We start from the raw sequence: 20,720 nt of genomic DNA, 5'->3' as shown, positions 1-20,720 counted from the left end.
TGGGCACCCGGGAGTGCTTCGAAGTGTGCTCCAAGGTGCTGCGTGCACGTTGTCGGAGCCCGGTTTGCCCCGGGTGCGCACCTCGCGTGCACCTTCGTCGGGGTGGGCACCTTGGCTGGGTTTGCCCCGGCTGCGCTCCGAAGCGGGGTTATTGGAGCGCCGCCTCTTTTTTTGTCGGAGCGTTTGGTGGGGTTTCTCGCATTGGCTCTTCCGAGGCCCGGTTGCCACCCTGGCGCGCACGAAGTCGGAAGTAGGGTTAATTGCCCGGGTGCGCACCTTTGCCAGGGTGGGCACCTTACCTGGGCTGCGCACCAGGGCGGGCTCAAGATGGCACGCGCGTTCCGTTTTTTTCACTATCTTTCAAAACGGAAATTTTAAAATCTCCTTTTTTTTTTGCCTTTTCTGGAAATTAGTGAAGGCAGCGCATCAAAGGTGCGCACCTCGCTGCCCACCTTGGTGTGCTCTGAGGTGCGCACCCGGGAGCGCTACGAAGTGTGCTCCAAGGTGCGGCGTGCACGTTGTCGGAGCCCGGTTTGCCCCGGGTGCGCACCTCGCCTGCACCTTGGCCGGGGTGGGCACCTTGGCTGGGTTTGCCCAGGGTGCGCTCCGAAGCGGGGTTACTGGAGCGCCCCCTCTTTTTTTGTCAGAGCGTTTGGTGGGGTTTCTCGCATTGGCTCTTCCCAGGCCCGGTTGTTGGGTGCGCTCCCACCCTGGCGCGCGCGAAGTTGGAAGTTGGGTTAATTGCCCGGGCGCGCACCTTCGCCAGGGTGGGCACCTTGGTGCGCACACCTTGGCTGGGCTGCGCACCAGGGCGGGCTCAAGATGGCACCAGCATTCCCTTTTTCTCACTATCTTTCAAAACGGAAATTTTAAAATCTCGTTTTTTTTTTGCCTTTTATGGAAATTAGTGAAGGCATCGCATCAAAGGTGCGCACCTCGCTGCCCACCTTGGTGTGCTCCGAGGTGCCCACCACGGTGCGCAACGCCGGTGCGAACCCGGGAGCGCCCCGATGTGTGCTCCAAGGTGCGGCGTGCACGAAGTCGGACCCCGGTTTGCCCCGGGTGCGCACCTCGCGTGCACCTTGGTGCGCACACCTTGGCTGGGTTGCGCGGCCTGGTGGGCACCATGGTGCGCACCAAGGAGCGCTCCGAAGTGTGCTCCAAGGTGCGGCGTGCACGAAGTCGGAGCCCGGTTTGCCCCGGGTACGCACCTCGCGTGCACCTTCGCCGGGGTGGGCACCTCGGCTGGGTTGCGCGCCCTGGTGCGCACCAAGGAGCGCTCCGAAGTGTGCTCCAAGGTGCGGCTGTGCACGAAGTCGGAGCCCGGTTTGCCCCGGGTGCGCACCTTCGCCGCGGTGCGCACCATGGCGTGCACGAAGTCGGAGCCCGGTTTGCCCCGGGTGCGCACCTCGCGTGCACCTTCGGCGGGGTTGCGCGCCCTGGTGGGCACCATGGTGCGCACCAAGGAGCGCTCCGAAGTGTGCTCCAAGGTGCGGCGTGCACGAAGTCGGAGCCCGGTTTGCCCCGGGTGCGCACCTCGCGTGCACCTTCGGCGGGGTTGCGCGCCCTGGTGGGCACCATGGTGCGCACCAAGGAGCGCTCCGAAGTGTGCTCCAAGGTGCGGCGTGCACGAAGTCGGAGCCCGGTTTGCCCCGGGTGCGCACCTCGCGTGCACCTTCGCCGCGGTGGGCACCATGGCGTGCACGAAGTCGGAGCCCGGTTTGCCCCGGGTGCGCACCTCGCGTGCACCTTCGCCGGGGTGGGCACCTCGGCTGGGTTGCGCGCCCTGGTGCGCACCAAGGAGCGCTCCGAAGTGTGCTCCAAGGTGCGGCGTGCACGAAGTCGGAGCCCGGTTTGCCCCGGGTGCGCACCTCGCGTGCACCTTCGCCAGGGTGGGCACCTCGGTGTGCTCCGAGGTGCGAACCCGAGAGCGCTCCGAGGTGCCCGACGAAGTCGAAAGTCGGGTTAATTGCATTGTTTTCCCCGGGTGCGCTCCGAGGTGCGCAACATCGGCGCGCACCAAGGAGGGCTCCGAAGTGTGCTCCAAGGTGCGCACGATGGCGTGCACCTCTGGTGCGCACGATTCGGAGCTCGGTTTGACCGGGGTGCGCACACCTTGGCTGGGTTGCGCACCTTTTGTGCGCTCCAAGGTGCGCACGAAGTCGGAGCTCGGTTTGCCCCGGGTGCGCACCTTCGCCAGGGTGCGCACCTTGATGCGCACGCCTTGGCTGGGCTGCGCACCTTGGTGGGCGCCATGGTGCGCACCTTTCGTGCGCTCCAAGGTGCGCACGAAGTCGGAGCTCGGTTTGCCCCGGGTGCGCACCTTGGTGGGCGCCATGGTGCACTCCGAGGTGCCCAAGATTGGTGCGCACCAAGGAGCGCTCCGAAGTGCGCTCCAAGGTGCGCGCGAAGTCGAAAGTTGGGTTAATTGTCCGGTTTGCCTCGGGTGCGCACCTTGCGTGCACCTTCGCCAGGGTGGGCGCCTTGGTGCGCACACCTTGGCTGGGCTGCGCACACCTTGGCACCCGCGTTTCCTTCATTTTAAATTTTTTTTTTTTACAATCTCTCAAGTGGGAAATTCTATAATCTCAACTTTTTTTGCCTTTTCAGGAAACTTTTGAATGGAGCGCATCATTGGTGCGCTCCGAAGTGTGCTCCAAAGCTCTCTCCAGCTGCGTGCACCTGCCCCGGCCGCGCACCCGGCCCCGCCCAGCTTCGCTCACCTGTCCCGGGCGTCTGGTGCGGAACCTTAGAGTAAGAAACATCACCGTGCACCTTGGCCAACGTGCGCGACTCGACCGAGCGCGCACTGGCCGAGGTGCACACCGATTTCACCTGGGTGCGCGCGCAGCACCTCGGGCGCACCGGGGTGCGCGCACAACGCCCGGGTTGCACCGTGGCCTGTGTGCTCGGGGCGCCTCGGGTGCGCGCTCGGTGTCGCCCCCGCGCGCGCGGTAGTGCGGGCAGCGCACCCCGGCCCGGCCCGGCCCCGACGAGAACGCAAACGGGCAAAAGGTTTATTCAAATAGCATTGCGACGCCCGGCGAAAAACTAAAAAAGGGTGCAACACCGGGACTTCCCGGGAGGTCACCCATCCCAGTACTACTCCGGCCCAAGCGCGCTTAACTGCGGAGTTCTGATGGGATCCGGTGCACTAACGCTGGTATGATCGCACCCGTTATGAGCTTGTCGCAGTGTGTACTTAGCAAACCGCGACCCACGTGCGAATCCACCCCGGCCACCCACCCCCGTCGAGGTGCACACCCTCCCTCGCGAAGTGCGCCCCGTTCGCCAAGTGTGAGCCCTGCCCGGGTGCGCGCACCTTGCTAGGGCGTCGGGTGTGCACCCGGCCCGGCCTACGTGCGTGCACCTGGAGGGGGCGTCGTGTGCGTGCAGTGTCCCGTCTGCAACGCGGTGCCCACACACCACCTCGGGCGCAACGACCTGCGCTCACATGTGGGCCGAGTGCACCTTGGTGCATGTTCGGGGCGCCTCGGGTGCACGCTCGATCTTGCCCCGGTGCACCAAGGCGCTCGGTTTGCCCCGGGTGCGCACTTGGTGCAAGGTGGGCACCCAAAATAGGGATCAAGCACCAAAACACAAGTTTCGGGATGCAAAATGGGACCCAAGGACCACAAATGCGTTCCAAGACCCATGATGGGTCCACGAGAACAAAAATGTGTTCCGAGACTTAATAAACAAATATTGGGTTTTAGGAGAAGAAACATGCTCTGATGCCCAAAACGAGAATCGACCCCGAAAAGGCCACAGGCCAAAAGTGGGATGCGAGACAAAAAAAAATGGGACCCGAGGACCAAAATTGGGTTCCCAGGTCGAAGACAGGGCAACCGGACAAGAAACGACCTCTAAGGCTCGAAATGAGTCCCGGCGACTAAAACTTGACAAGAAGCACCCATCAGGCACCCAACTCGACACCCATGGGATGCCGACCCACCCGGGCTTCCACCTAGCACACCTTGGCACCCACCCACCCTCGCACCCAACCTCGCACCCAACTTAGCACCTTTGAACCCACATTGGCACTCACCCTGACCCTGGCACCTTGGAACCCACATTGGCACTCACCTTGACCCTGGCACCCACCTTTGCACTCACCTTGGGACCCACCCTGGCTCCCACCTCGGCACCCACCCAGACACCCACCTTGGTTCCTTGGCACCCACCTTGGATCCTTGGCACCCACCCCGACACCCACCTTGGCACGCAACTTGGCTACTTGCCACCCATCTTGGCTCCTTGACGCCCACCCCGACAACCACCCCGTGACCTACCCTGGCTAGGGTTGGTGCACACCCACCCTGGTGCCCACCTTGGCACCCACCCTATGACCCACCTTGGCACGCACCTTAGTACCCACCCCGTTACCCACCCTAGGACCCACCCCGTGACCCACCTTGGCCAGGGTGGGTGCCTTGGTGCGCACAACTTGCCTGGGCTGCACACCAGGGCGGGCTCAAGATGGCACCCGCGTTCCGTTTTTTTCACTATCTTTCAAAACGGAAATTTTAAAATCTCATTTTTTTCTTTTTTTTGCCTTTTCTGGAAATTAGTGAAGGCAGCGCATCAAAGGTGCGCAATGCTGGTGCGAACCCGGGAGCGCTCCGATGTGTGCTCCAAGGTGCGGCGTGCACGAAGTCCGAGCCCGGTTTGCCCCGGGTGCGCACCTCGCGTGCACCTTCGCCGGGGTGAGCACCTTGGCTGGGTTGCGCGCCCTGGTGCGTACCAAGGAGCGCTCTGAAGTGTGCTCCAAGGTGCGGCGTGCACGAAGTCGGAGCCCGGTTTGCCCCGGGTGTGCACCTCGGGTGCGCACCTCGCGTGCACCTTCGCTGCGGTGGGCACCTTGGCTGGGTTGCGCGCCTTGGTGGGCACCATGCAGTGCACGAAGTCGGAGCCCGGTTTGCCCCGGGCGCGCACCTCCGCCAGGGTGGGCACCTTGGTGCGCACAACTTGCCTGGGCTGCGCACCAGGAAGGGCTCAAGATGGCACCCGCGTTCCGTTTTTTTCACTATCTTTCAGAACGGAAATTTTAAAATATCGTTTTTTTTTGCCTTTTCTGGAAATTAGTGAAGGCAGCGCATCAAAGGTGCGCAACGCTGGTGCGAACCTGGGAGCGCTCCGATGTGTGCTCCAAGGTGCGGCGTGCACAAAGTCGGAGCCCGGTTTGCCCCGGGTGCGCCCTGGTGGGCACCATGGTGCGCACCAAGGAGCGCTCCGAAGTGTGCTCCAAGGTGCGGCCTGCACGAAGTCGGAGCCCGGTTTGCCCCGGGTGTGCACCTCGGGTGGGCACCTTGGTGCGCATGCCTTGCCTGGGCTGCGCACCAGGGCGGGCTCAAGATGGCACCCGCGTTCCTTTTTTTTCACTATCTTTCAAAACGGAAATTTTAAAATCTCATTTTTTTTTGCCTTTTTCTGGAAATTAGTGAAGGCAGCGCATCAAAGGTGCGCACCTCGCTGCCCACCACGGTGCGCAACGCCGGTGGGCACCCGGGAGTGCTTCGAAGTGTGCTCCAAGGTGTTGCGTGCACGTTGTCGGAGCCCGGTTTGCCCCGGGTGCGCACCTCGCGTGCACCTTCGTCGGGGTGGGCACCTTGGCTTGGTTTGCCCCGGCTGCGCTCCGAAGCGGGGTTATTGGAGCGCCGCCTCTTTTTTTGTCGGAGCGTTTGGTGGGGTTTCTCGCATTGGCTCTTCCGAGGCCCGGTTGCCACCCTGGCGCGCACGAAGTCGGAAGTAGGGTTAATTGCCCGGGTGCGCACCTTTGCCAGGGTGGCACCTTACCTGGGCTGCGCACCAGGGCGGGCTCAAGATGGCACGCGCGTTCCGTTTTTTTCACTATCTTTCAAAACGGAAATTTTAAAATCTCCTTTTTTTTTTGCCTTTTCTGGAAATTAGTGAAGGCAGCGCATCAAAGGTGCGCACCTCGCTGCCCACCTTGGTGTGCTCTGAGGTGCGCACCCGGGAGCGCTACGAAGTGTGCTCCAAGGTGCGGCGTGCACGTTGTCGGAGCCCGGTTTGCCCCGGGTGCGCACCTCGCCTGCACCTTGGCCGGGGTGGGCACCTTGGCTGGGTTTGCCCAGGGTGCGCTCCGAAGCGGGGTTACTGGAGCGCCCCCTCTTTTTTTGTCAGAGAGTTTGGTGGGGTTTCTCGCATTGGCTCTTCCCAGGCCCGGTTGTTGGGTGCGCTCCCACCCTGGCGCGCGCGAAGTTGGAAGTTGGGTTAATTGCCCGGGCGCGCACCTTCGCCAGGGTGGGCACCTTGGTGCGCAAACCTTGGCTGGGCTGCGCACCAGGGCGGGCTCAAGATGGCACCAGCATTCCCTTTTTCTCACTATCTTTCAAAACGGAAATTTTAAAATCTCGTTTTTTTTTTGCCTTTTATGGAAATTAGTGAAGGCATCGCATCAAAGGTGCGCACCTCGCTGCCCACCTTGGTGTGCTCCGAGGTGCCCACCACGGTGCGCAACGCCGGTGCGAACCCGGGAGCGCCCCGATGTGTGCTCCAAGGTGCGGCGTGCACGAAGTCGGACCCCGGTTTGCCCCGGGTGCGCACCTCGCGTGCACCTTGGTGCGCACACCTTGGCTGGGTTGCGCGGCCTGGTGGGCACCATGGTGCGCACCAAGGAGCGCTCCGAAGTGTGCTCCAAGGTGCGGCGTGCACGAAGTCGGAGCCCGGTTTGCCCCGGGTGCGCACCTTCGCCGCGGTGGGCACCATGGCGTGCACGAAGTCGGAGCCCGGTTTGCCCCGGGTGCGCACCTCGCGTGCACCTTCGCCGGGGTGGGCACCTCGGCTGGGTTGCGCGCCCTGGTGCGCACCAAGGAGCGCTCTGAAGTGTGCTCCAAGGTGCGGCGTGCACGAAGTCGGAGCCCGGTTTGCCCCGGGTGTGCACCTCGCGTGCACCTTCGCTGCGGTGGGCACCTTGGCTGGGTTGCGCGCCTTGGTGGGCACCATGCAGTGCACGAAGTCGGAGCCCGGTTTGCCCCGGGCGCGCACCTCCGCCAGGGTGGGCACCTTGGTGCGCACAACTTGCCTGGGCTGCGCACCAGGAAGGGCTCAAGATGGCACCCGCGTTCCGTTTTTTTCACTATCTTTCAGAACGGAAATTTTAAAATATCGTTTTTTTTTGCCTTTTCTGGAAATTAGTGAAGGCAGCGCATCAAAGGTGCGCAACGCTGGTGCGAACCTGGGAGCGCTCCGATGTGTGCTCCAAGGTGCGGCGTGCACGAAGTCGGACCCCGGTTTGCCCCGGGTGCGCACCTCGCGTGCACCTTGGTGCGCACACCTTGGCTGGGTTGCGCGCCCTGGTGGGCACCATGGTGCGCACCAAGGAGCGCTCCGAAGTGTGCTCCAAGGTGCGGCGTGCACGAAGTCGGAGCCCGGTTTGCCCCGGGTGCGCACCTCGCGTGCACCTTCGCCGCGGTGGGCACCATGGCGTGCACGAAGTCGGAGCCCGGTTTGCCCCGGGTGCGCACCTCGCGTGCACCTTCGCCGGGGTGGGCACCTTGGTGTGCAGACCTTGGCTGGGTTGCGCGCCCTGGTGGGCACCATGGTGCGCACCAAGGAGCGCTCCGAAGTGTGCTCCAAGGTGCGGCCTGCACGAAGTCGGAGCCCGGTTTGCCCCGGGTGTGCACCTCGGGTGGGCACCTTGGTGCGCATGCCTTGCCTGGGCTGCGCACCAGGGCGGGCTCAAGATGGCACCCGCGTTCCTTTTTTTTCACTATCTTTCAAAACGGAAATTTTAAAATCTCATTTTTTTTTGCCTTTTTCTGGAAATTAGTGAAGGCAGCGCATCAAAGGTGCGCACCTCGCTGCCCACCACGGTGCGCAACGCCGGTGGGCACCCGGGAGTGCTTCGAAGTGTGCTCCAAGGTGCTGCGTGCACGTTGTCGGAGCCCGGTTTGCCCCGGGTGCGCACCTCGCGTGCACCTTCGTCGGGGTGGGCACCTTGGCTGGGTTTGCCCCGGCTGCGCTCCGAAGCGGGGTTATTGGAGCGCCGCCTCTTTTTTTGTCGGAGCGTTTGGTGGGGTTTCTCGCATTGGCTCTTCCGAGGCCCGGTTGCCACCCTGGCGCGCACGAAGTCGGAAGTAGGGTTAATTGCCCGGGTGCGCACCTTTGCCAGGGTGGGCACCTTACCTGGGCTGCGCACCAGGGCGGGCTCAAGATGGCACGCGCGTTCCGTTTTTTTCACTATCTTTCAAAACGGAAATTTTAAAATCTCCTTTTTTTTTTGCCTTTTCTGGAAATTAGTGAAGGCAGCGCATCAAAGGTGCGCACCTCGCTGCCCACCTTGGTGTGCTCTGAGGTGCGCACCCGGGAGCGCTACGAAGTGTGCTCCAAGGTGCGGCGTGCACGTTGTCGGAGCCCGGTTTGCCCCGGGTGCGCACCTCGCCTGCACCTTGGCCGGGGTGGGCACCTTGGCTGGGTTTGCCCAGGGTGCGCTCCGAAGCGGGGTTACTGGAGCGCCCCCTCTTTTTTTGTCAGAGCGTTTGGTGGGGTTTCTCGCATTGGCTCTTCCCAGGCCCGGTTGTTGGGTGCGCTCCCACCCTGGCGCGCGCGAAGTTGGAAGTTGGGTTAATTGCCCGGGCGCGCACCTTCGCCAGGGTGGGCACCTTGGTGCGCACACCTTGGCTGGGCTGCGCACCAGGGCGGGCTCAAGATGGCACCAGCATTCCCTTTTTCTCACTATCTTTCAAAACGGAAATTTTAAAATCTCGTTTTTTTTTTGCCTTTTATGGAAATTAGTGAAGGCATCGCATCAAAGGTGCGCACCTCGCTGCCCACCTTGGTGTGCTCCGAGGTGCCCACCACGGTGCGCAACGCCGGTGCGAACCCGGGAGCGCCCCGATGTGTGCTCCAAGGTGCGGCGTGCACGAAGTCGGACCCCGGTTTGCCCCGGGTGCGCACCTCGCGTGCACCTTGGTGCGCACACCTTGGCTGGGTTGCGCGGCCTGGTGGGCACCATGGTGCGCACCAAGGAGCGCTCCGAAGTGTGCTCCAAGGTGCGGCGTGCACGAAGTCGGAGCCCGGTTTGCCCCGGGTACGCACCTCGCGTGCACCTTCGCCGGGGTGGGCACCTCGGCTGGGTTGCGCGCCCTGGTGCGCACCAAGGAGCGCTCCGAAGTGTGCTCCAAGGTGCGGCGTGCACGAAGTCGGAGCCCGGTTTGCCCCGGGTGCGCACCTTCGCCGCGGTGCGCACCATGGCGTGCACGAAGTCGGAGCCCGGTTTGCCCCGGGTGCGCACCTCGCGTGCACCTTCGGCGGGGTTGCGCGCCCTGGTGGGCACCATGGTGCGCACCAAGGAGCGCTCCGAAGTGTGCTCCAAGGTGCGGCGTGCACGAAGTCGGAGCCCGGTTTGCCCCGGGTGCGCACCTCGCGTGCACCTTCGGCGGGGTTGCGCGCCCTGGTGGGCACCATGGTGCGCACCAAGGAGCGCTCCGAAGTGTGCTCCAAGGTGCGGCGTGCACGAAGTCGGAGCCCGGTTTGCCCCGGGTGCGCACCTCGCGTGCACCTTCGCCGCGGTGGGCACCATGGCGTGCACGAAGTCGGAGCCCGGTTTGCCCCGGGTGCGCACCTCGCGTGCACCTTCGCCGGGGTGGGCACCTCGGCTGGGTTGCGCGCCCTGGTGCGCACCAAGGAGCGCTCCGAAGTGTGCTCCAAGGTGCGGCGTGCACGAAGTCGGAGCCCGGTTTGCCCCGGGTGCGCACCTCGCGTGCACCTTCGCCAGGGTGGGCACCTCGGTGCGCACACCTTCTCAATGTTTTCTTGCCTTTTCTGGAAATTGGTGAAGGCAGCGCATCAAAGGTGCGCACCTCGGTGTGCTCCGAGGTGCGAACCCGAGAGCGCTCCGAGGTGCCCACGAAGTCGAAAGTCGGGTTAATTGCATTGTTTTCCCCGGGTGCGCTCCGAGGTGCGCAACATCGGCGCGCACCAAGGAGGGCTCCGAAGTGTGCTCCAAGGTGCGCACGATGGCGTGCACCTCTGGTGCGCACGATTCGGAGCTCGGTTTGACCGGGGTGCGCACACCTTGGCTGGGTTGCGCACCTTTTGTGCGCTCCAAGGTGCGCACGAAGTCGGAGCTCGGTTTGCCCCGGGTGCGCACCTTCGCCAGGGTGCGCACCTTGATGCGCACGCCTTGGCTGGGCTGCGCACCTTGGTGGGCGCCATGGTGCGCACCTTTCGTGCGCTCCAAGGTGCGCACGAAGTCGGAGCTCGGTTTGCCCCGGGTGCGCACCTTGGTGGGCGCCATGGTGCACTCCGAGGTGCCCAAGATTGGTGCGCACCAAGGAGCGCTCCGAAGTGCGCTCCAAGGTGCGCGCGAAGTCGAAAGTTGGGTTAATTGTCCGGTTTGCCTCGGGTGCGCACCTTGCGTGCACCTTCGCCAGGGTGGGCGCCTTGGTGCGCACACCTTGGCTGGGCTGCGCACACCTTGGCACCCGCGTTTCCTTCATTTTAAATTTTTTTTTTTTACAATCTCTCAAGTGGGAAATTCTATAATCTCAACTTTTTTTGCCTTTTCAGGAAACTTTTGAATGGAGCGCATCATTGGTGCGCTCCGAAGTGTGCTCCAAAGCTCTCTCCAGCTGCGTGCACCTGCCCCGGCCGCGCACCCGGCCCCGCCCAGCTTCGCTCACCTGTCCCGGGCGTCTGGTGCGGAACCTTAGAGTAAGAAACATCACCGTGCACCTTGGCCAACGTGCGCGACTCGACCGAGCGCGCACTGGCCGAGGTGCACACCGATTTCACCTGGGTGCGCGCGCAGCACCTCGGGCGCACCGGGGTGCGCGCACAACGCCCGGGTTGCACCGTGGCCTGTGTGCTCGGGGCGCCTCGGGTGCGCGCTCGGTGTCGCCCCCGCGCGCGCGGTAGTGCGGGCAGCGCACCCCGGCCCGGCCCGGCCCCGACGAGAACGCAAACGGGCAAAAGGTTTATTCAAATAGCATTGCGACGCCCGGCGAAAAACTAAAAAAGGGTGCAACACCGGGACTTCCCGGGAGGTCACCCATCCCAGTACTACTCCGGCCCAAGCGCGCTTAACTGCGGAGTTCTGATGGGATCCGGTGCACTAACGCTGGTATGATCGCACCCGTTATGAGCTTGTCGCAGTGTGTACTTAGCAAACCGCGACCCACGTGCGAATCCACCCCGGCCACCCACCCCCGTCGAGGTGCACACCCTCCCTCGCGAAGTGCGCCCCGTTCGCCAAGTGTGAGCCCTGCCCGGGTGCGCGCACCTTGCTAGGGCGTCGGGTGTGCACCCGGCCCGGCCTACGTGCGTGCACCTGGAGGGGGCGTCGTGTGCGTGCAGTGTCCCGTCTGCAACGCGGTGCCCACACACCACCTCGGGCGCAACGACCTGCGCTCACATGTGGGCCGAGTGCACCTTGGTGCATGTTCGGGGCGCCTCGGGTGCACGCTCGATCTTGCCCCGGTGCACCAAGGCGCTCGGTTTGCCCCGGGTGCGCACTTGGTGCAAGGTGGGCACCCAAAATAGGGATCAAGCACCAAAACACAAGTTTCGGGATGCAAAATGGGACCCAAGGACCACAAATGCGTTCCAAGACCCATGATGGGTCCACGAGAACAAAAATGTGTTCCGAGACTTAATAAACAAATATTGGGTTTTAGGAGAAGAAACATGCTCTGATGCCCAAAACGAGAATCGACCCCGAAAAGGCCACAGGCCAAAAGTGGGATGCGAGACAAAAAAAAATGGGACCCGAGGACCAAAATTGGGTTCCCAGGTCGAAGACAGGGCAACCGGACAAGAAACGACCTCTAAGGCTCGAAATGAGTCCCGACGACTAAAACTTGACAAGAAGCACCCATCAGGCACCCAACTCGACACCCATGGGATGCCGACCCACCCGGGCTTCCACCTAGCACACCTTGGCACCCACCCACCCTCGCACCCAACCTCGCACCCAACTTAGCACCTTTGAACCCACATTGGCACTCACCCTGACCCTGGCACCTTGGAACCCACATTGGCACTCACCTTGACCCTGGCACCCACCTTTGCACTCACCTTGGGACCCACCCTGGCTCCCACCTCGGCACCCACCCAGACACCCACCTTGGTTCCTTGGCACCCACCTTGGATCCTTGGCACCCACCCCGACACCCACCTTGGCACGCAACTTGGCTACTTGCCACCCACCTTGGCTCCTTGACGCCCACCCCGACAACCACCCCGTGACCTACCCTGGCTAGGGTTGGTGCACACCCACCCTGGTGCCCACCTTGGCACCCACCCTATGACCCACCTTGGCACGCACCTTAGTACCCACCCCGTTACCCACCCTAGGACCCACCCCGTGACCCACCTTGGCCAGGGTGGGTGCACCCACCCTGGTGCCCACCTTGGCACCCACCCATCCTAGCACCCAGCCTGTGACCGGGCTTGGAACCCAACCTTGCACCCGCACCCGTCTTGGCCAGTGTGGGTGCGCACCCATCCTGGCACCCACGTTGTGACACACCCTTTAACCCACGCACCCTAGCACCCACGTTGGCACCCACCTTGGAACCCAACCTAGCAACTTGGCACCCACCCCGTGACCCACCTTGGCATCCACCATAGCAGTCGCCGACTTGGCACCCACCTCGGCACCCACCTTGACACTTGTGGACCCACCTTGCCACTCACCCTAGCATCGACCCATCCTAGCACCCACCCTGGCACCTTTGCACCCTAGCACTCACCCATCCTAGCACCTAACCTGTGACCCACCTTGACACTCACCCTCGCACCCACCTTGGAACCCAACCTAGCACCCACCCACCCTGACACCAACCCTAGCACCTACCCACCCTTGCACCCACCCTGTGACCCATCTTGGCACCCACCCATCCTACCACTCAACCTATCACCCACCTTCTCACCCACCTTGGCATCCACCTTAGCACCCACCCACACTGGCACCTTGGCACCCACCTCGGGCAAGGTGGGTGCACACCCACCCTGGCACCCAATTTAGAACCCACCGAGCATGTTACCCACCTTGGCACCCACATTGCAGCCCACCCTAGTACCCACCCTATGACCCACATTGGCATCCACACCCTAGCACCCAGGCACCTCGACACCCGCCTTGACACCCACCCTAGCACTGAACCTGTGACCCACCTTGGAACTCACCCTAGAACCCACCCACCCTGTGAACCACCTTGGCATCCACCTTAGCACCCACCCACCTTGGCACCCACTCTAGCACTCACCCATCCTAACACCCAACTTGTTACCCACCTTGGCACCCGCCCTCGCGTCCACCTTGAAACCCACCCTAGCACCCACCCACGCAGGAGCCCACCTTGGCACCCAACCTAACACCCACGCATCCTGGCACCCAACTTGTGACCCACCTTGGAACCCACCCTAGTACCCACCTTTGAACCCACTATATCACCAACCCACCTTGGCACCCACCCTATGACCCTCTTTGGAATCCACCCTAGCACGCACCCACCCTGGCACCCACCATGGAGCGCACCCTAGCACCCACCCACCTCGGCACGCACCTCAACACCCACCTTGGTGTGCGCACTGCGCCAACCTCTCAAAGACCCTATGTGGTGCGCTCCAAAGTGTACACCTTTGGTGCGCTCCAAGGTGCGCACCTTTGGTGCACACCGAGGTGCACACCAAAGTGTGCACCGAGGTGAGCACCAAAGTGCACTCCAGGGTGCACACCAAGGCGTGCACCTTTGGTGCGGTCAATGCAAACGAATTCGGAAGTTGGGGTCGATGTCCTAATCGCTGCTGCAGACTACACGTATGAGAATCGGACAAATAGCTTTATATAGGGGAGGTGTTGCGTTTGATGGGTCGACTCCCCTGGTTGTGTGCACTGCACCAACTTCAAAGACCCTGTCTTGTTTAAGAAGTCAAAAGTTGGGGTGGATGTCCTAATCATTGCTGCAGTCTACGCATGTATGAGAATCAGACAAATAGCTTATATAGGGGAGGTGTTGCATTCGGTGGGTTGACTCCCCTGGTTGTGCGCACTGCGCCAACCTCAAAGACCCCGCATAGCAGAAGAAGTCGGAAGTCGGATTTTGGTGAGCACCAAGGCGTGCACCTTTGGTGCGGTCAACGCAGACGAATTCAGAAGTTGGGGTGGATGTCCTAATCGTTGTTGCAGGCTACACATGTATGAGAATCAGACAAATAGCTTATATAGGGGAGGTGTTGGGTTTGATGGGTCAACTCCCTTGGTTGTGCGCATTACGCCAACCTCAAAGACCTTGTTTTCGTTAAGAAGTCAAAAGTTGGGGTCAATGTCCTAATGGCTCCTGCAGGCTACACATGTATGAGAATCGGACAAATAGCTTATATAGGGGAGGTGTTGGGTTTGATGGGTCGACTCCCCTGGTTGTGCGCATTACGTCAACCTCAAAGACCTTGTTTTCGTTAAGAAGTCAAAAGTTGGGGTCGATGTCCTAATTGCTCCTGTAGACTACACATGTATGAGAATCAGACAAATAGCTTATATAGGGGAGGTGTTGGGTTTGATGGGTTGACTCCCCTAGTTGTTCGCATTACACCAACCTCAAAGACCTTGTTTTCGTTTAGAAGCCGAAAGTTGGGGTCGATGTCCTAATTGCTCCTGCAGGCTACGCATGTATGAGAATCAGACAAATAGCTTATATAGGGGAGGTGTTGGGTTTGATGGGTCGACTCCCCTGGTTGTGCGCATTGCGCCAACCTCAAAGACCCTGCATTGCGGATGAAGTCGAAAGTCAGAGTTTGGTGTGCTACAAGGTGTGGTCGAAGGTGCTCACCTAGGTGTGCACCTTTGGAGCACAGGAAAAGTGCCCTCCAAAAGTGCGCACCTTTGGAGTGCACAAAAGTGCCCTCCAAAAGTGCGCACCTTTGGAGCGCAGAAAAGTGCCCTCCAAAAAGTGCCCTCCAAAAGTGCGCACCTTTGGAGCGCAGAAAAGTGCCCTCCAAAAAGTGCCCTCCAAAAGTGCGCACCTTTGGAGCGCAGAAAAGTGCCCTCCAAAAAGTGCCCTCCAAAAGTGCGCACCTTTGGAGCGCAGAAAAGTGCCCTCCAAAAAGTGCCCTCCAAAAGTGCGCACCTTTGGAGCGCAGAAAAGTGCCCTCCAAAAAGTGCCCTCCAAAAGTGCGCACCTTTGGAGCGCAGAAAAGTGCCCTCCAAAAAGTGCCCTCCAAAAGTGCGCACCTTTGGAGCGCAGAAAAGTGCCCTCCAAAAAGTGCCCTCCAAAAGTGCGCACCTTTGGAGCGCAGAAAAGTGCCCTCCAAAAAGTGCCCTCCAAAAGTGCGCACCTTTGGAGCGCAGAAAAGTGCCCTCCAAAAAGTGCCCTCCAAAAGTGCGCACCTTTGGAGCGCAGAAAAGTGCCCTCCAAAAAGTGCCCTCCAAAAGTGCGCACCTTTGGAGCGCAGAAAAGTGCCCTCCAAAAAGTGCCCTCCAAAAGTGCGCACCTTTGGAGCGCAGAAAAGTGCCCTCCAAAAGTGCGCACCTTTGGAGCGCACAAAAGTGCCCTCCAAAAGTGCGCACTTTTGGTGCGCACCAAGGCGCTGGTTCGGTCGTTGCAGGCGAGTTCGGAAGTTGGGGTCGATGTCCTGAGCGGAGGTGCAAACTACACAGGTGTCGGAATCGGACAAATAGCTTATATAGGGGAGGTGTATGCTTCGATGGGTCGACTCCCCAGGTTGAGCGCACCGCGCCAACCTCAAAGACCCTACGGTATGGATGAAGTCGGAAGTTGGGTCCGATGACCGATTCGATTAGTAGGTATGCTCATGAGGTCGGAATTTGGGTCCGATGACCTGCCATGTGCAGGAAGGCGAATGTTGACACTGTGCGTTGCAAGGTGCACACCAAGGCGCTGGTGCGGTCTTTTTAGTCGAGTTCGGAAGTTGGGGTCGATGTCCTGATCGGAGGTGCAAGCTACACAGGTGTGGGAATCGGACAAATAGCTTATATAGGGGAGGTGTATGCTTCGTTGGGTCGACTCCCCGGGTTGAGCGCACCGCGCCAACCTCAAAGACCCTACGGTATGGATGAAGTCGGAAGTTGGGTCCGATGACCGATTCGATATGTAGGCATACTCGCGAGGTCGGAATTTGGGTCCGATGACCTGCCACGTGCAGGAAGGCGAATGTTGGCACTGTGCGTTGCAAGGTGCGCACCAAGGCGCTGGTTCGGTCGTTGGAGGCGAGTTCGGAAGTTGGGGTCGATGTCTTGATCGGAGGTGCAAACTACACAGGTGTGGGAATCGGACAAATAGCTTATATAGGGGAGGTGTATGCTTCGTTGGGTCGACTCCCCGGGTTGAGCGCACCGCGCCAACCTCAAAGACCCTACGGTATGGATGAAGTCGGAAGTTGGGTCCGATGACCGATTCGATATGTAGGCATACTCGCGAGGTCGGAATTTGGGTCCGATGACCTGCCATGTGCAGGAAGGCGAATGTTGGGACTGTGCGTCGCAAGGTGCGCACCAAGGCGCTGGTGCCGTCGTTGCAGTCGAGTTCGGAAGTTGGGGTCGATGTCCTGGTCAGAGGTGCAAACTACACAGGTGTGGGAATCGGACAAATAGCTTATATAGGGGAGGTGTATGCTTCGATGGGTCGACTCCCTGGGTTGAGCGCACCGCGCCAACCTCAAAGACCCTACAGTATGGATGAAGTCGGAAGTTGGGTCCGATGACCGATTCGATACGTAGGCATATTGGCGAGGTCTGAATTTGTGTCCGATGACCTGCCATGCGCAGGAAGGCGGAATTTGGGTCCGATGACCGAGTTGATGGCGTGCCATGCGCAGAAAGGCGGAATTTGGGTCCGATGACCGAGTTGATGTTGATGGCCCGCCATGCACAGGAAGGCGGAATTTGGGTCCGATGACCGATTTGAAGGCGTGCCATACGCAAAAAGGCGGAGTTTGGGTCCGATGACCGAGTTGATATTGATGGCCCGCCATGCGCAGGAAGGCGGAATTTGGGTCCGATGACCTGACATACGCATGGAGTCCGACTCGGGGGCCGATGTTCGATTCGATGACTTGCATTGTGGGTAAAGTCGGAAGTTGTGGTCTTTGACCCGATTCGATGACCAGACTTCGGCTGCTTGAGAATCGGACAAATAACTTATATAGGGGAGGTAGTGTTCTCGAGCATCCTCCCCCCGTGCCCGTTTATGTCGATTGATGCTGGTGCTCGACTGGTTGGAGCGCTCGGATGCAAAAATCTTGCACCAGGATTTATCGATTGTGATGGACACGGCAAGTCTCCTGATTGCTATGCAGGAGCTCATCGTGAATCTCTATGCGGCCTTGGTATGGACTCGACCTGCGGAATGGTTCGGCAATGGTAGTCGCTCCAACACGTCCTTGCAATGGCCACAGAGGTGATTCGACTAGAGCTCCAGTCTAGCTTTTGGGTTGCTTGGCGGACTGGTATAGCCGCGATCGAGTTCCGGCCATGAACGTTTTAGATAGCTCTTGGGCTTTCTGGGACGGAAGTCGGAAGTTTGGGCTGTTGTCCGATTTGATGACCATTCTTCGGATGTGTGAGAATCGGACAAATAACTTATATAGGGGACTGTGTTGTCTCACGCAGCCCCCTCCGTGCCCCTCTATCTCGACCGATGTTGGTGCTTGAAAGGGTTGGGATCGCTCGGATTTATAAACGTGCACCACCATTTGTCGAGTGTGAGGGACGCGGCAGGTCTCCTAAATGCTATGCGGGCGCTCTCTGAGAATCTCTATCCGGCCTCGACACAGACTAGTCTTGCTGAATGGTTTGGCACTGGTAGTCGATCCAACACGTCGTTGTTGTGGCCGCCTAGGCGATTCGATTCGAGCCCCCGTCTAGCTTTTGGGTTGCTTGGCGGATTTTGCCCTATCCGCAAGTGAGCTCGGTCCCTAAACGTTCGAGAAACCCGATTGCTATGCGCCGACTCTCTTTCTTGCGAGCCTCCATCTAGCTTTTGGGTCTCTACGGAACGGAAGTCGGAATCTGGGACCGTTGTTTGATTCGACGAGGCAGACTACGGTTGTGCGAGAATCGGACAAATAACTTATATAGGGGAGGTGTTGACTGGAGCATTCTCCCCCGTGCCCCTCTAACTCGACCAATGCTGGCGCTCGAACGGTGGTAGCGCTCGGATTTTCATTGAGCGCCAGCATTGGTCGATTTAGAGGGGCATGCGAGATTCCCGAATGCTATGCGAGGGCTCTAACGGAAATGTCTATTGGTTTCGGTATGGATGCAATTGCGAGTGGTTCGGCAAAGGTAGTCGTTCCGATGCGTCCATGTCGTGGCCAAATCGATAATTCGATTTGAGCCCTCGTATAGCATTTGGGTCTCTCGATGTGATTCCGCATTCCAGTCCCTTTGGGCACTGCTTGAGCCGCATCCCAGGGGGTTCCCTTCCCAATAATCTGCCTCGCAACCCGATTGCTATGCGGTGAGGCTCCTCGGCCGCCTCGGAACTATCTGTGTATCAGACGCATCGCGGGATAAGGGGTTGGCAACGGTAGTCGCCCCAAGCGCGTCCGATGCTTGGACCATTCCGAGGCGGCCCTGAAGCCTCTTCCGTCTAGCCGTTGGGTCCTTCTCGCCGCATCCCTCGCCTCGCACCCCGATTGCTATGCGGTGAGGCTCCTCGGCCGCCTCGGAACTATCTGTGTATCGGACGCGTCGCGGGATAAGGGGTTGTCACTGGTAGTCGCCCCAAGCGCGTCCGATGCTTGGACCATTCCGAGGCGGCCCTGAAGCCTCTTCCGTCTAGCCGTTGGGTCCTTCTCGCCGCATCCCTCGCCTCGCACCCCGATTGCTATGCGGTGAGGCTCCTCGGCCGCCTCGGAACTATCTGTGTATCGGACGCGTCGCGGGATAAGGGGTTGTCATTGGTAGTCGCCCCAAGCGCGTCCGATGCTTGGACCATTCCGAGGCGGCCCTGAAGCCTCTTCCGTCTAGCCGTTGGGTCCTTCTCGCCGCATCCCTCGCCTCGCACCCCGATTGCTATGCGGTGAGGCTCCTCGGCCGCCTCGGAACTATCTGTGTATCGGACGCGTCGCGGGATAAGGGGTTGTCACTGGTAGTCGCCCCAAGCGCGTCCGATGCTTGGACCATTCCGAGGCGGCCCTGAAGCCTCTTCCGTCTAGCCGTTGGGTCCTTCTCGCCGCATCCCTCGCCTCGCACCCCGATTGCTATGCGGTGAGGCTCCTCGGCCGCCTCGGAACTATCTGTGTATCGGACGCGTCGCGGGATAAGGGGTTGTCACTGGTAGTCGCCCCAAGCGCGTTCGATGCTTGGACCATTCCGAGGCGGCCCTGAAGCCTCTTCCGTCTAGCCGTTGGGTCCTTCTCGCCGCATCCCTCGCCTCGCACCCCGATTGCTATGCGGTGAGGCTCCTCGGCCGCCTTGGAACTATCTGTGTATCGGACGCGTCGCGGGATAAGGGGTTGTCACTGGTAGTCGCCCCAAGCGCGTCCGATGCTTGGACCATTCCGAGGCGGACCCGAAGCCTCTTCCGTCTAGCCGTTGGGTCCTTCTCGCCGCATCCTTCGCCTCGCACCCCGATTGCTATGCGGTGAGGCTCCTCGGCCGCCTCGGAACTATCTGTGTATCGGACGCGTCGCGGGATAAGGGGTTGTCACTGGTAGTCGCCCCAAGCGCGTCCGATGCTTGGACCATTCCGAGGCGGACCCGAAGCCTCTTCCGTCTAGCCGTTGGGTCCTTCTCGCCGCATCCCTCGCCTCGCACCCCGATTGCTATGCGGTGAGGCTCCTCGGCCGCCTTGGAACTATCTGTGTATCGGACGCGTCGCGGGATAAGGGGTTGTCACTGGTAGTCGCCCCAAGCGCGTCCGATGCTTGGACCATTCCGAGGCGGACCCGAAGCCTCTTCCGTCTAGCCGTTGGGTCCTTCTCGCCGCATCCCTCGCCTCGCACCCCGATTGCTATGCGGTGAGGCTCCTCGGCCGCCTTGGAACTATCTGTGTATCGGACGCGTCGCGGGATAAGGGGTTGTCACTGGTAGTCGCCCCAAGCGCGTCCGATGCTTGGACCATTCCGAGGCGGACCCGAAGCCTCTTCCGTCTAGCCGTTGGGTCCTTCTCGCCGCATCCCTCGCCTCGCACCCCGATTGCTATGCGGTGAGGCTCCTCGGCCGCCTTGGAACTATCTGTGTATCGGACGCGTCGCGGGATAAGGGGTTGTCACTGGTAGTCGCCCCAAGCGCGTCCGATGCTTGGACCATTCCGAGGCGGCCCCGAAGCCTCTTCCGTGTAGCCGTTGGGTCGTTCTCGCCGCATCCCTCGCCTCGCACCCCGATTGCTATGCGGTGAGGCTCCTCGGCCGCCTTGGAACTATCTGTGTATCGGACGCGTCGTGGGATAAGGGGTTGTCACTGGTAGTCGCCCCAAGCGCGTCCGATGCTTGGACCATTCCGAGGCGGCCCCGAAGCCTCTTCCGTGTAGCCGTTGGGTCCTTCTCGCCGCATCCCTCGCCTCGCACCCCGATTGCTATGCGGTGAGGCTCCTCGGCCGCCTTGGAACTATCTGTGTATCGGACGCGTCGCGGGATAAGGGGTTGTCACTGGTAGTCACCCCAAGCGCGTCCGATGCTTGGACCATTCCGAGGCGGACCTGAAGCCTCTTCCCTCTAGCCGTTGGGGCTTTCTCGCCGCATCCCTCGCCTCGCACCCTGATTGCTATGCTGTGAGGCTCCTCGGCCGCCTT

General features: G+C 60.7%; 2 non-coding genes across 2 annotated transcripts; both read right to left on the bottom strand.

Moving 5' to 3' along the window:
- Positions 1-3,058: 3,058 nt before the first annotated feature.
- On the bottom strand, positions 3,059-3,177 carry LOC131864542 (5S ribosomal RNA). Its single transcript, XR_009363309.1, has one exon. It is a non-coding gene; the product is annotated as a 5S ribosomal RNA (ribosomal RNA).
- A 7,804-nt stretch (positions 3,178-10,981) lies between these two features.
- On the bottom strand, positions 10,982-11,100 carry LOC131864541 (5S ribosomal RNA). Its single transcript, XR_009363308.1, has one exon. It is a non-coding gene; the product is annotated as a 5S ribosomal RNA (ribosomal RNA).
- Positions 11,101-20,720: the final 9,620 nt, after the last annotated feature.

Source organism: Cryptomeria japonica, unplaced genomic scaffold (genome assembly GCF_030272615.1).
Source record: "Cryptomeria japonica unplaced genomic scaffold, Sugi_1.0 HiC_scaffold_88, whole genome shotgun sequence".
Taxonomy (NCBI): Eukaryota; Viridiplantae; Streptophyta; class Pinopsida; order Cupressales; family Cupressaceae; genus Cryptomeria; species Cryptomeria japonica.
Note: the sequence above shows the minus strand (reverse complement) of the source record. Positions and strands in the feature narration are given on the sequence as shown.